This window comes from Pseudopodoces humilis, chromosome 12, assembly GCF_049639895.1.
Source record: "Pseudopodoces humilis isolate 2021_Gansu_Grassland_sample_001 chromosome 12, ASM4963989v1, whole genome shotgun sequence".
In the NCBI taxonomy this organism is placed as follows: domain Eukaryota; kingdom Metazoa; phylum Chordata; class Aves; order Passeriformes; family Paridae; genus Pseudopodoces; species Pseudopodoces humilis.
The window spans coordinates 16,911,717-16,925,340 of NC_142211.1; the positions used below are offsets into that span (position 1 = coordinate 16,911,717).

General features: G+C 40.1%; 1 protein-coding gene across 4 annotated transcripts in view; it reads left to right on the top strand.

Moving 5' to 3' along the window:
- The first annotated feature begins 374 nt into the window (after window positions 1-374).
- The window catches only part of LOC148183445 (nipped-B-like protein), a 207,767-nt gene continuing 194,517 nt past the window's right edge, over window positions 375-13,624 (top strand). For all 4 annotated transcript variants that reach the window (XM_088061503.1, XM_088061504.1, XM_088061507.1 and 1 more), the window contains exon 1: window positions 375-497. The gene's annotated coding sequence lies outside the window, so the exon portion shown is untranslated. The remainder of the gene's footprint in view (window positions 498-13,624) is intronic.

Sequence of the window (13,624 nt, forward strand, 5' to 3'; positions counted from 1 at the left end):
TCCCCCTCTCCTCTCCTCTTCTTCCTCTTCCCGCCCCTCCCCCCCCGCCCCCCCGGTACCGACTCACGGCTTACTCCGCTCAGGCCGTTCCCTCCCCCATCCTCCTGCACTCGTATGTACAGAGGGAGCAGCGGCCCCTTGGCAGCTGCCCTGCCCTCCCCTCCCCCCACCCCTACCTCGCGGCTTGGAATGTGTCTCGGAACCGGTTTGGTTCGGCCCGTGTTGATGCTGTGAAGCAGGCTCGGGGAAAAAGGGATTTGGCTTGGTCGCTCACCCCCTGGCTCTACATGTTCGCTGCACTGAGGAGGAGACGGAAGAGGAGACAGCCCCCCTCCCGGCCCGGATTATTGTTGTTATATTATCTCCCATCCTCCTTCTGCTCCGAGGTGGCGGCGGCCGCGGCCTAGCAGCGGCGACAGCTCCTCTGAGGAGGGAGGGAGCGGATTTCTCTGCCCCTCTCTCGGATTCTCGTCGGATTCGAAAGCCGATTTGCTCAGGTAATCCCCCTTCATCTTCCCTTCCTCTCTCTGCCCTCTCTAGCAGCGGGCCGGGCCTCCTGGCCCAGCACTGCCGGGAGCAAAGGGGATTACCTGCTATCCAGGATAGAGGGGAGTAAGTGGTGACCGGAGGTGTTTATTTAGGAGCCCCCCTTCCTGCTCGGTCGGGTCTGGGGGAGGAGATTAGTTCTTTCCGGGCTACCGGGAGGCCCAGGCCCGGCGGAGGGCGCAGGCCCGTCGGCCAGCGCATGTACTCCAGTTCGGGGATTAGAAAGACGAAGCGGTTTCTCAGTAACAGGCCTCAATCTGTAGGGGAGCAGGAGGAGGAGGAAACAATACAATTAGCCGCAAATGTGCACTGATCCTTTGCCATATTTACAACTTCTTAAAGTCGGGGGCGAAGTAAGTGGAAGAGTAGGGAAAGAGAGACAATGTAAATACCCAGGAACTAAAATACCACCTCTCTTTGCTATTACCTTCTCTTTTTAATCAACGCTGTTCTGAACATTCAAAACTTCGAAGGCACATGGATTTATAATGTAGAGGTTTAATTTCTACATAATATAGCAATTGATTAGTGTGTTAATCACTGACTATTTATAGTATAAAACTAGCACTTGTGACATGATTGACAACACGGATGCCTGCAGACCTAGAAAATACAGATAGACAAGCATATTGTGTCAGGTACTCCACACAATCTCCATATGCATGTGCTGTATATATTACAGGAATATATATTAAATGCAGATGAAATACTGTTTTATACTCTTAACAAACAGAAAGTGGGAGAGGGGTCATGTGTAGACTGCTATGTTTATGACGTTTCAGGGGTCAGGGTGAAGATGATATCTTAGCCTAAGTATTTGAGAATCAACAGTAAATTTAATTAAGTGAAAAGTGAGGAATGTTTAAAAAGTGTCATCATTTCTTATCAGGCTATATTCCTTTGAGATCCTGAGGCCGTTATTGGCTGTTTGTGTCCATGATGTTTAAGTATGTAATTAGTTATAATTTTAACAAGTCAAATGTGTTTTGTAAATTACGATTGATTAAGTGTCAGCTCTTTATTTATAAATGGTAGCTAATTTAGAGTAAGGTAAATCTTGGACTTATTGTGTGGTAGAGTTCAGAGTGTTATTAAAAGTTGAGGTAGATTTAAAATAAACATCCTGTGAACTAATAAAAATACTCATACAGAAATTACATAGTTGAGGGAAATTTTAAGATAACAAGTTTTATATAGAAAATAAATTTGTAAATGGCAAACAAGTATCAACATCACAGAATTTGTCTATTTTTCAGTAGTTTTTTTAGTTGTTTAGACAAATCTTGTAATAATAAGTGGTAATGAATTTCTGGTATATTGTGTTTAGAATCTTATAAACTGCTATCGTGTCTTTGAGTGCCCTGATACTTGTTTAAAAGGGTGAAGTCAATATAGCTGTCATGTAGAAGGTGTGTTTTTAATGCTGTAAATCCGTATAGTACTCAGTAGCGTGTCCGTGATTTGTATTGGTCAGGGAGCAGTTTGAATTTTAAAAAGCCTGAAGATCCTGCTGAGCTCCAATTCCTCCCTCCCACTGATCTCCCATTCCTGTCTTTGTGCTGCCTGGTCCTGTTGAACACTGTTTGCAACAGGGCCTCAAGCCTATGTGTGTGGAGAGGAACAATTTACACTTTGAAAAAACAGCTTTTTAATTTTAAACTTTGTAAATTGCAGAGGGAGCCATTAGTCGTCTCTAACCGCCTCTATCTCTGTGTAGCTGCATTGCTGTTTTCTTTTGGTCCGTGGTATGCATAGAGGCCGAGTGTAACTGCTTTACAGGAAAGAAAGTAGTTGTAGTTCTTGGATAGTTTCATCATCATGAAGGGACATGAGCTCATTTGTTTCTTTTATCCACCCTTCATTTTAATAAAAATGGGTTAGCTAAGCCATTGTTTGAACTTTTCTGACTTATTTAAGGAGGTTTGCTTTAAATATATATAGGAGCAGGAAATAAACTACTGTAGTTATGTAGTTCCTGTCAAGTTTATCTTGCCTGGGTTGTGTTTATGATGTACTTTTTTTTTTTTTAAATCAGAAAACATGCACTTTTCTGGTATGAAAAATAGGTGTATTTATAGAGGGAAACTTAAGATGATGCCTATTTGTAATGAGTTTTTTTTTGTTTTATTTGTTCTGAGATGTGGTGAATCCTGAATAAGTTGCACCATCACAGTTTATGTAGTTGTAAATTTTTTTATCATAAAAATATATTTAGCATGCAGAAATACTTAATGTGGAAATGTTTATAAGATGACTTACTTTTTGTTTAGATCGTATTTTTAGCACATTTAAAGTGTGTGTGTATGGGAAGCAAGAGCCTTCACTTTCGTACTCTTTTTGCCTTAGTGTTAAGAGTTTGTTCTACTGTTTATCACAAAAGCTAACTGCTTAAGGAGGATGTAGTTATTTTATTCATGTTATGGAAATCGAAAATTAATTATTCTTGAGGTGTTAGTTGTAGCAATTATTTCAATTGAAAGAGGAAAATATTGTTGTTATTTTTATTTTATGCTTTTGACTACCTTGTACAGTTTGAATGTTTCCTGTGTACAGATTTTATTTATTTACTTTTTTAAAATTTTCTTTTGAAGCTGTTTTTATACTTTTTTTTTTAAATCATTTTTTAACATTTTGATTTTGGAGAAACAGAACAGCATTAGAAAAGCAAAATTATACCTCTAAATAACTAAAATAAACATTGAAAAACTTTTCCTATTAAACTCTCTAAGTTGGGAAAAAATATAGAAAAAAGAATTATTGCTTTTAGTATGTGTATCAGTTGGTTCTAAGTGGTTTTCCAGTTGGAGATCTCAACATTTTTTAAATGGCTAGATATTTTCTCTTTCAGATTTTTTTCTGTCTTGATTTGAAACACTTTTATTCTTGAAGGCGTGTGTATGTGTAGACAGGCAAGGCATTTTACAGGAGCAGTTAAAAAATGCTGGGCTGTAATCAGGGACTCTGATAAGGAAACAGCAGACTAAAATTGAAGAAACAAACTTAATCCAGCTCCCTTCCCCATACACTGGGCTTTTAACTACATGACTGTATTTCCCCCTTACCCTTCTGGTCCCAATTCAATGCTTCATACAGTGCATGGGAAATCATAGCTGACTGGTATACTGTTATAACCCACTTGATATATTTGTTTTTCTTCATAATTGTGCAGCCTACTGCTTTACCTGCTGTATGCCATCCAAATAGTTTGTGAATGCCAAAGTGTTTCAATCTATGAATTTGTAGGAATTATCTCAAAATACATATCTGTACTTTACACACATTGGAGTGGTTTTTTTTGCACATCTGTTAAATATTTTCATTTTATAGATGGAAAACTGAAACTGAGTCAAATAGCAAGTTAACACAAAATTTATAAGCAATTTTCAATTTGATATGCTTTATTCTTGACATTTGTAGAGTTACTTTACAGCAATTAGGAAGTTCATAGCATTGTTTTTTTGACTTTGTGGTTGTGAATGCCCTTCATTTCAACATATCAAGCTCATTGTTTCTCATGGTGGATTCCTAAGAAGTAGAGAGTGGGTTTTTTCCAATGGCCTTAAAACATCTATTCAGTTTCAGCTGTCTTCATCATGCCAAGAGCTGGACAAGAATAGATTTTCTGTCCAGAAAAATTAAAAAGAATCATCTTCCATATTGTGAAGAAACCAAAATCAAAAATTTATCAGTAAGAACAGAGACAAGAACTAGATAGTGACCCAAATCACACAAGTAATTAAATGGTGTGTCTGCAATATTGAAAGCGATTAATTTCCAGCAGGAACTAGCAGCCCTGGAGAGTATCCTAAGCATTGGTTATTGGCTGTTAGGAAAAGAACTCTGCCTCTTAAAAAAATTATTTTTGTAGTTGGTGTAAACTGGTTGAATGGAAACCTCTGCAGCCTAGTGATCAGACCACTTCATTCTGATGTCAGTTTGTTGTCCAGCTGCTGTATGGCTCTGTTAGGAAAGCAAGACTGTTCACAGGTACAGTAAGCATGTTCCTAAACAGAACATTGCTTTTGGGATGTAGGAAGTTCACGTTCAAATGTCTGATCTGTATCAGACAGAGAAGTTGTTCAGCTTTTCTTCCACCATCTGTCTTTTTATGTTCTAATCATGCGCTTCAGGCATGACCCAGAGGCTGTGGGTATATTATGGAATAGGTAGGATTTTTATTTATTTCTTTCCTTGTGATAGATTTATTTTTTTTTAAGAAGAGTTATTTTTTTTACAAATTGTCAGTTTCCACAAAAGTTCTCTTGGATAGGAAACTTTTTAAAATTTATTTGATCTACTAACCATTGTATTCAATTTCCTTAGTAAAAAAAAAATGTAATGTCCTGAAGAAAGCATCTCCTTTTTTGTGTAACTGATTTGTTTAATGATATATGTCATGTGCCATATATGAGGCAGGGATCCTGTGAATAACAAAAACAATATATGATAATTGAATGAATGACTATTATAATGCACAAGGGACTGAATTGTAGGCATAAGTAACCATAATTTTCACATTTCTTAATACTTGAGTGCTTGGTTTTATAATTCTGACCTTTTTTCCTATCTTTTTAAAAATAATGTAATTTATCAAGCTTCTTCAATGTAAACACATCTGTGATAGGGGTTGCACTACCTCTCATGTTTGAGCCAGCAATCTCCTCTGTGTTGACCAGGCACTCAGAGAGGATTAGGTAATGAGTACTTTGTTTTTGAAATTTTATTTTCAGATCTTAGGTTTTGATAAAGACTGTTCCACTGTCTTGTATGTCATTTTCCAGTCAATTATGCTGCTTCCTCTTTTTCTCCAGATATGCTTTCTGGATATTAATGATAAGGGGGTGTTGTGGTTTAAGCCAAGCTGGAAACTAAGCCCCATGAAGCTGCTCCCCTCCCCCCACTCCTTCGGGTGAGAAAGACAAAAGGCAGAAATTCTGAGTTAAGGACAATTTACTGGAAACAGCAATGAGACAAGAAAATGAACAGTGACAGCAACAATATTAATAACAAAAGTATATAAAAAGTATATAAAAAAATAGGGTGATTTGCATTTAAAAAAATTCTCACCAAGCCTGAGCTGACCTGGCACCGCACGCCCCTGAGACAAAGAAAATTGCCCCCAGACCTTCTGCACGCATGTTTTTCCCCCAAGCCTGAGACAATGAAAAACAATGGCTGACAAACCCTTTGGTCGGGATCGGTGTTACCCCACCGCTCCATTCGCTGCTTGATTCCCTTGGAAAAGGAAGAGAAGGGCTACAGATCGGCTGCTCGCCACCTTTTTCTTTCCCTGAAGTCACGCCCCCTTCTTGGAAGTAAGAATCATCTACTTCTGCCTCCTTGCAATGATGTGCATGGTATAAAATAACAACCTAGACACGCCCACATGGCTCCAGGCTTCGCCAGTCCTTGGCCAAAATGAGGAGGGGGAAAATTTAGAGATCTCTCATTGGATGCTGAATACAGTAGCTACCTTTGCATGTGTAGAAAAAATAAGATGAAACATGCTTTTTGCAGTAAGATAGGGAAATTTTAATGAGACTCTAATAAGACTGTGGTGAGAACTCATGGACAGTGCCTTGTGCAGATCTAAAATCAGTTTAACTTGGATTTTTAATTTTTTTTTTCCTGAAGAGAAAATTGAAAATTAAAAATCTGTCTGATAATTTGTCTGTTAAACTCCTAGTTCAAACTGAGATTGTTGGTTTTTTGTTGGGTTTTTTTTTTACTACAGTACATACTAGGTGTTTTTTGTTCTGTTTTTTTTTTTTTTTTAATAAAAGGAAATATATTTTTTTTTCTTCTACTGGTATTCCCAGTGATGATTTGTTATTCCTGGCACATTCCTTAAAAACTGTAATTGACGTGTAATCTGTAATATAGAAAAACTTCAGTATATCCTTAGAAAATTTTGCAGTTATGAGCAATTCCTAGAATCATCTGTTCTATTATACTAAACTTTGATAGCATAATAGAATGCGTTGGGTTGGAAGGGACCTTCAGGACCATCTCATTCCAACCCCTTGCTAGGGGCAGGAACACCTTTCACTAGACCAGGTTTCTCCAAGCCCCATCCAACCTGGCCTTGAATACTTCCAGGGATGGGGCAGCCACAACTTCTCTGGGCAACCTGTGCCAGTGTATTGCCATTCCAATAATGAAGAATTTCTTTCCAATATCCCATCTAAACCTCTTTCAGTTTGAAGCCATTCTCCCTTGTCTTGTCACTCCATGCCCTTGCAAATAGTCCCTCTCCAGCTTTCTTGTAGGCTCCCTTAAGGTACTGGAAAGTGCTCTAAGGTTTCCTCAGAGCCTTCTTTTCTCCAGGCTGAACAGCCTCAACTCTCTCAGCCTGTCTTCATAGGAGAGGTGCTCCAGTCCTATGAGCATCTTCATGGCCCTCCTCTGGACTCACTCCAACAGGTCTATATCCTTATGTTGGGGGCCCCAGACTGGAAGCAGTATTCTAGGTACAGTCTTATGAGAGTGGAGGGGCAGAATCATGGAATCATTTAGGTTAGAAAAGACCTCTAAGATCAAGTCCAACCATTAACCCATCACTGCCAGGTCCGCCACTTAAACCATGTCCTCAAGATCCACATCTATACATCTTTTAAATCCCTCCAGCGATGTTGACTCTACCACTGCCCTGGGCAGCCATTTCCAGTGCTTGATAACACTTTCTGTGAAGAAATTTTTCCAACTATCCAGTCTAAACCTTCCCTAGACCAACTTGAGGCCATTTCCTCTTGTCCTATTGCTTGTTCCCTGTGAGAAGAGCCTGACCCCCACCTGCCTCTACCCTCCTTTCAGGTAGTTGTAGAGAGTAAGAAGGTCCCCCCTGAGCCTCCTTTTCTCCAGGCTAAACACCCTCAGCTCCCTCAGCCACTCCTGGTGATCCAGACCCAGCTCTGTTTCCCTTCTCTGGACTTGCTCCAGCACCTCAATGTCTTCCTTGCAGTGAGGGGCCCAGAACTGGACACAGCACTCGAGGTGTGGCCTCGCCAGTGCTGAGTACAAGGGGACAATACCTTCCCTTGTCGCTCTATTAGGAACGGCGAGAAGAACGACACAGACTCTCTAGGAGTCGATCAGGAGAATTTTTTCTCGGTTTATTGCTTCAGATCTTTTTTATAGACCGATACGTGAAAAGTACAGAAAAGAAACTCTTATTGGCTAGTAAACTAACACATCACCATCATTGGTCAGTGGGGCTCACCACCCCTCGACCTTCTCTTGCCAGAAAACAAGGAACAGACAAACAGCACCTGCAAGGCTGTTTTCTGTCTCTGAGGATTGTTTTAAATCCTCCCCATGATTTCTCAGGCCACTTTCTCAGGCAAGACTGAGAAAGCTATGCGGCCTGCTATTCCACAGGCACTATGCTGCCTGCTTCAGAGTTAGCATCCATATTCCCTGGTCCTGCTGGTCACACCATTTCTGATCCAAGCCAGGATGTCATTGGCCTTCTTGCCTGCCTGAGCCCACACTGGCTCATGTTGAGCTGCTGTTGTTCAGCACCTCCAGGTTCTTTTCCTTGTGGACAGTTTTCCAGCCACTCTGCCCCAGCCTGGAGCTGCATGGGGTTGTTGTGACCCAAGGGCAGGACCTAGCACTTGGCCTTGCTGAACCTCATACAATTGGCCTTGTCTTATGGTTCTATCCTGTCCTGATCCTTCTGCAGAGCCTGTCCAGAACCCTGTAGCAAATCCACACATGGGGATTATGCTTTCCCTTTTCCAGTCAGTGGGAACTTCACTGTATAGACATGACTTCTCAAATAGGATAGATAGTGACTTAACCACTTTCTCTGCCAGTTCCTTCAGGACCCTTGAATGGATCTGTCCTGGGTTGATTATGATGTTAAATTGTATCCCCATTTGTCCACCTAACCCAGACACAGGTTTTGTATTCTTAAAATTCCATCTCAGAGTAAAAGTGAGTGGAAAAGAAGCACCGAGTCTGTTATCAGAGACTGTACTTGCTCCCCCCGCATCGGGAGTTTTGACTACAGCACAGACAGACAACAAGAGACAGATCGCCTTGGCTTTCCAGCTAGCCGGAGCAGAGAGGTCTTCCTGGACTGTTTTCTTTCCCTTTTTTGAAACAAATCGAACCTGCTCTGGACTGGGGACTCTGGGGAGCACCGGGAGCTTCCACCCGTGGACTACTGGGAGCCCAGCCTGGGCAGCGGCATTTTCCAGCGCCAGAGGGACTGATAACAGAGCGAACACCCACAGGAAAGAGACCCTCTGAAGTTTGTCATCTCTTCTGAAGGGCGAGAGGTTTTGTCATGTGATATCATTCATTTTTGTGCTGGGTAGTGCTGTGCCTGTGAAATAAACAGGTTTTTTCCACTTCTCTCAGAGAAATCTCTTCCCGAACCGGTTGGGGGGTGGGAAAAAAAGGGCCACGTGGGTTTGCTTCCCGGGGGGAGCCCCACTGGAAGTTTTCTCCCAAATTTTGCCCTAAACCAGGACAGGATCTCATCAGGTCCCATGGACTTATGCACCTTCAGTTTCCTTAGATGTTCTCAAATCTGATCTTCTCCTACAGTGTGTGGTTCTTCATTCTCCCAGTCCCTACCTTTACCTTTTGCTACTTGGGCAGTGTGGCTGGAGCACTTGCTGGTGAAAACTGAGGCAAAAAAGTCATTGAGTACCTCAGCCTTTTACATATTCTGGGTAAGCAGGTCTCCTGTTTCCTTCTGGAAAGGGCCCATATTTCCGTAGTCTTCATTTTATCACCAATGTACCTTTAGAAGCTTTTCTAGTTGCCCTTGATGTCTGTGGTCAGGTTTAATTCTCTCAGGGCTTTGCCACTCCTAACCTGATCCCTGGATGTTGAGACAATCTGTGTCTTCCTCCCAGGCTGCTTGTCTTTGTTTCCACCCTCTGTTGGCTTTCTTTTTGAGTTTGTCCAGGAGCCCCTTGTTCATCCATGCGTCTCCTGGCATTTTTGCCTGACATCCTCTTTATTGCGATGCATCATGCCAGAGCTTGGAAGAGGTGAACCTTGAATAACAACCAGCTTTCATGAGTCCCTTGTCCCTCCAGAGCTTTATCTCTTGGGCCTCTATGAAGGAGCTCCCCAAAGAGACCAAAGTCTGCTCTCCTGAAGTCCAGGGCAGTGAGCTTCCTATACGCTCTCCTTGCTGCCCCAAGGATCTTGAACTCTACCATTTCATGGTCACTGCAGCCAAGGCTGGCCTTGAGCTTCACATTCCATACCAGCCCCTCCTTGTTGTCAAGAACAAGGTCCAGCATAGCACCTCTCCTTGTTGGTTCCTCTGTCACTTGGAGGAGAAAGTTGTCATCAACACATTCCTGGAACCTCCTGGATTGCCTGTGCCCTGCTGTGTTGTCCCTCCAGCAGATGTCAGGGTGATTGAAGTCTTCCATGAGCACCAGTGCTTGTGAGGCTGCTCTTATCTGTCTGTAGAGGGCCTCATTGACTCAGTCTTTCTGGTCAGGTGGCCTGTAGCAGACCCCCACTATAAAATCACCTGTCCCTGTCCTCCCTTGAATCCTGACCCATAAACTCTCGGTCAGCTCCTCATCCATCTTCAGCCAGAGCTCCATGCATTCTGGGTGGTCATTGATATAGAAGGCAACACCTGCCTCCTTGTCTTCTCTGTTTGTCCTTCCTGATACAGGCTAAAGAGCCTATATCCTTCCATTCCAGCACTCCAGTCATAGGAGTCGTCCCACCATGTTTCCATGATGCTAGTAAGATCGTAGATGTGTGCACATCTCTCATTCCTCCTGTTTATTCCCCATGCTGCGTGTGTTTGCATAGAGACGTTTAAGTTGGGCCCCTGATGAAGCTGGCTTACTGGCTGGAGTGCCTGGAATTCCTTGGTGTTATCCTTCAGCTGCTCTCCTGCTGACCTGAGATCCGTTTCCAGGCTCTAGGCATCTCTTGCTGGCATTAAACTGGTATGAGTGGGATGGATTGAGGTTCCCCTCAATGTAGTTTAGTTTTAAAAGTGCCCCTATAGAAATAGCATCAGATATCAGAGGTTAAATTTGCTGTACAGAACTTAGAGGTTTTATTATGACATTCACCTTGATAGAAAGAATTCAGTTTAATTTCATGTACATGGTTATGATATAAATATTCTGTAAATCAAGTTGTGTACAGGTTCATTAGTAAAGTTGTTTGTCAAATAATGCTTTTAAGTCATACTTCTGCGAATGTATTCCCTTCAGTGGGTTTAAATAGGTATAATTACTTGAACTTGATTTATATCAACATATTTGCTTTCTGAAATAAGTTAGAATTTCAGTTGGCATTTCAATAAGTTTGTCCCTAAATCTTATGGTATTAAAATACAATAAAATATTTATTCACTGAAATCTATTATAAATTGGTGCATACAAGACTATTTAAGAAGCATTTTTTTATTTTAATAATATATAATAATTTTGTAGAATAGATTTACCCTGTGAATACTAATAATAGTTTTAATGATTGTGTGATAATTGCTTAGCATTGTTCTTGTGGTTGATTATGATAAAACACAAATTGTTGTTAAACATTTTATTAATCTTTGTGAGTTAAAGATGGTTTTATTTTTGGAGTGTGGGGTGGGTTGTGGCCCGGAGTGCTCATTGCAAAGATGTAGTGGTAGGCTTCCACTTGTGATTTGTTTGCAGTAACTTTCTGCATTCTGAACACAGTTTAACAAGTTCAGTGGTCATGTAGCTTACATATTCCTCAGCAGTATGTTAATGTAGATGTTAATTAGCTTCAAATAATGTGAGAGAATTTTTATAATTACCTGTGTGAAAGGCATATAGATACTTTTCCACTGAAAAGGACAGAACTATGTTTGAAAACTTGCCTTAATATGTCGTGTAGCTAGTCGGGCGATTTCCCGGGGCTGGGAGCTGAGGTATTACGGCAGCAATATACTTTAGAAATAAGAATTGCCTACTCAACAGCCAGTGTCTTAGAAGATGTGGAAAAGGATGTTTGCTGTCAGTAAACATTGGGAATAATTAGCATTGGGAGGAGCTAAAGTTCTTTGTAATATGAGCCTGGAAAACAAACGTAAATGACTATTTATATCAAAGACATACTAACAGCAGTACTCTATATAGTACTAAACTGCTATTTTACATTATCCAGTATTATCATGTGTGCCAAAGTATGCAGTCATGTCAAATGTATGGTCTGTGAAGGCCACTTGTGGTTTTGCAAGCTTTAATTTATGGTTTCCCATGGCAACTGTTAAAGACAGATAAAAGGGTTATGAATTGAGAATTGTCCCTGGATCGTGTCCTGTGAGTTTAATGTGAATAGTTTAAAATTTTTTGAGAAGATAAACAGCCTGTTCTCCCAAGAACAGATCTTTTCCTTGATACTCTCCCCTCAGTTGTATGTTTTATCACAGAGGCTGGTGGTAAGTTATTACACTACTGGAAAACAGGAAAGGAACTTGATACTTTGAAAGCCTGGGTGAATAGCTAGCAAAAGATAGTATCCCTACCCATGTAGGTGTCTCAGTGTCAAATGAAAAAAAGAAAGATGGGGAACTGAGAACTAGCTTCTCTTTATTTCTACTTGAGTGTATATGTTAATCTTGATGCAAGTTTAAGGTAGTTGAGGCTTGATCCATTTCAGCTATTTCTGGTTTCTGTTTAAATGGCATGTGAATGAAACTAGAAGAGTATCATGCTTCATTTTTAATGCTTCTGTATTGCCAGAAGATGCCCATAAATATGTAGTCTCTGGGATTCCTTTGTACTAAAGTAATTTCCAGTTTGGAAAAAAAAAAAATTGATTCTATATTTCTACAATAGCAAAGCTGCAGAGAACTGAGAATCTTTTCCAAAAGTAGCCTGTGACTTGTGAAATTATGTTAATGTTTCACACTAGAAAGATTGAGCTACCTCTCTAAAAGGTGGGTGTCTATCACTTGCATCCCAGGGAAGACTGTAAAGATCAACTTCAGTTTTCCCTTGCAGGTGTTGCTCTACATATATATAGAAACGCTGTGCTCTATATCTTACTTTGTACACACTTATTTTAATTTGTCAGTGAGTGATGGTAGGCAAACAACTATAACTGTATTTTTCTCATAACAAGATGACCTGAAATACGTAACACTTATTTTGGGATATTTTTAAATGTTTAATTTTTAAGTAATTAAAATATATAGTGATGATAATCCCATTTCAGTGGGGTTTTTGTGTTTTGTTTTTTTTTTTAACATATGTAAAACTCTTTGACATATAAAATATAACTTATCTGCATTTTAAAATCCATCCCCTTGCTAGAAAAATACTTCATTGCAAATTGTTGCAGTTGAACAAATTATGAAAATAGTGTTCAACATGCAATTGTGTAAATTCTATTAAAACTAAAAAAATAAGCATTACTGAGTAATCTAGTATTCAGTTTATTTATTTGATTTATCTACATGGTCAATTGTGGCTGTCCACGTATCTGTAGCATATGACCCACAGTTCACATTTGCCTTAGCAACAGCTGGGATAATAGTGCTGTCTGAATACTGTAGTAGTAAGCTTTGTATTAAAACCTCAGAGAAATTGAAGGGTATAATTAGCCTTTTCTTTCACAGTAGTGAGGTTTAGATCCTTAAGAAAAGAAGATGGGAGTCATTTAGAGTCAAATGCCTGTAGAATGAAGTACATAGAAGGTAAACAGAACATCTGTAGGTTGGATACAGACATGGAAGGATTCAGTGTGGATTGTTGTGGTGAGGTCCTGTGAGGACTAACTTTATGGAGCAGTTCTTGGGCCTTCTCCAAATGCTTATAACATAGCTTGGCAGTTCAGTCTAACTTGGCCTAAGACTTGCTTCTTTTTTATTTTAACATATCCGTTTAGAATTGAGATGTATTTATAGGATTCATGTGGGGTTTTATTAATAAAATGATATCTGCAACGCATAGAAATAAAGAAAATTCACAAATATGGAAATGCAGTGTTTTAGTGTTTTTTTTGTGTTTTAGTCACTAATTGATGGCAAACTTTCTCACATTGGAAGGTGTGACTTACTCTTATAAATCATGAAAAAATATTTGTCATATATTAATGAATAGCAAAG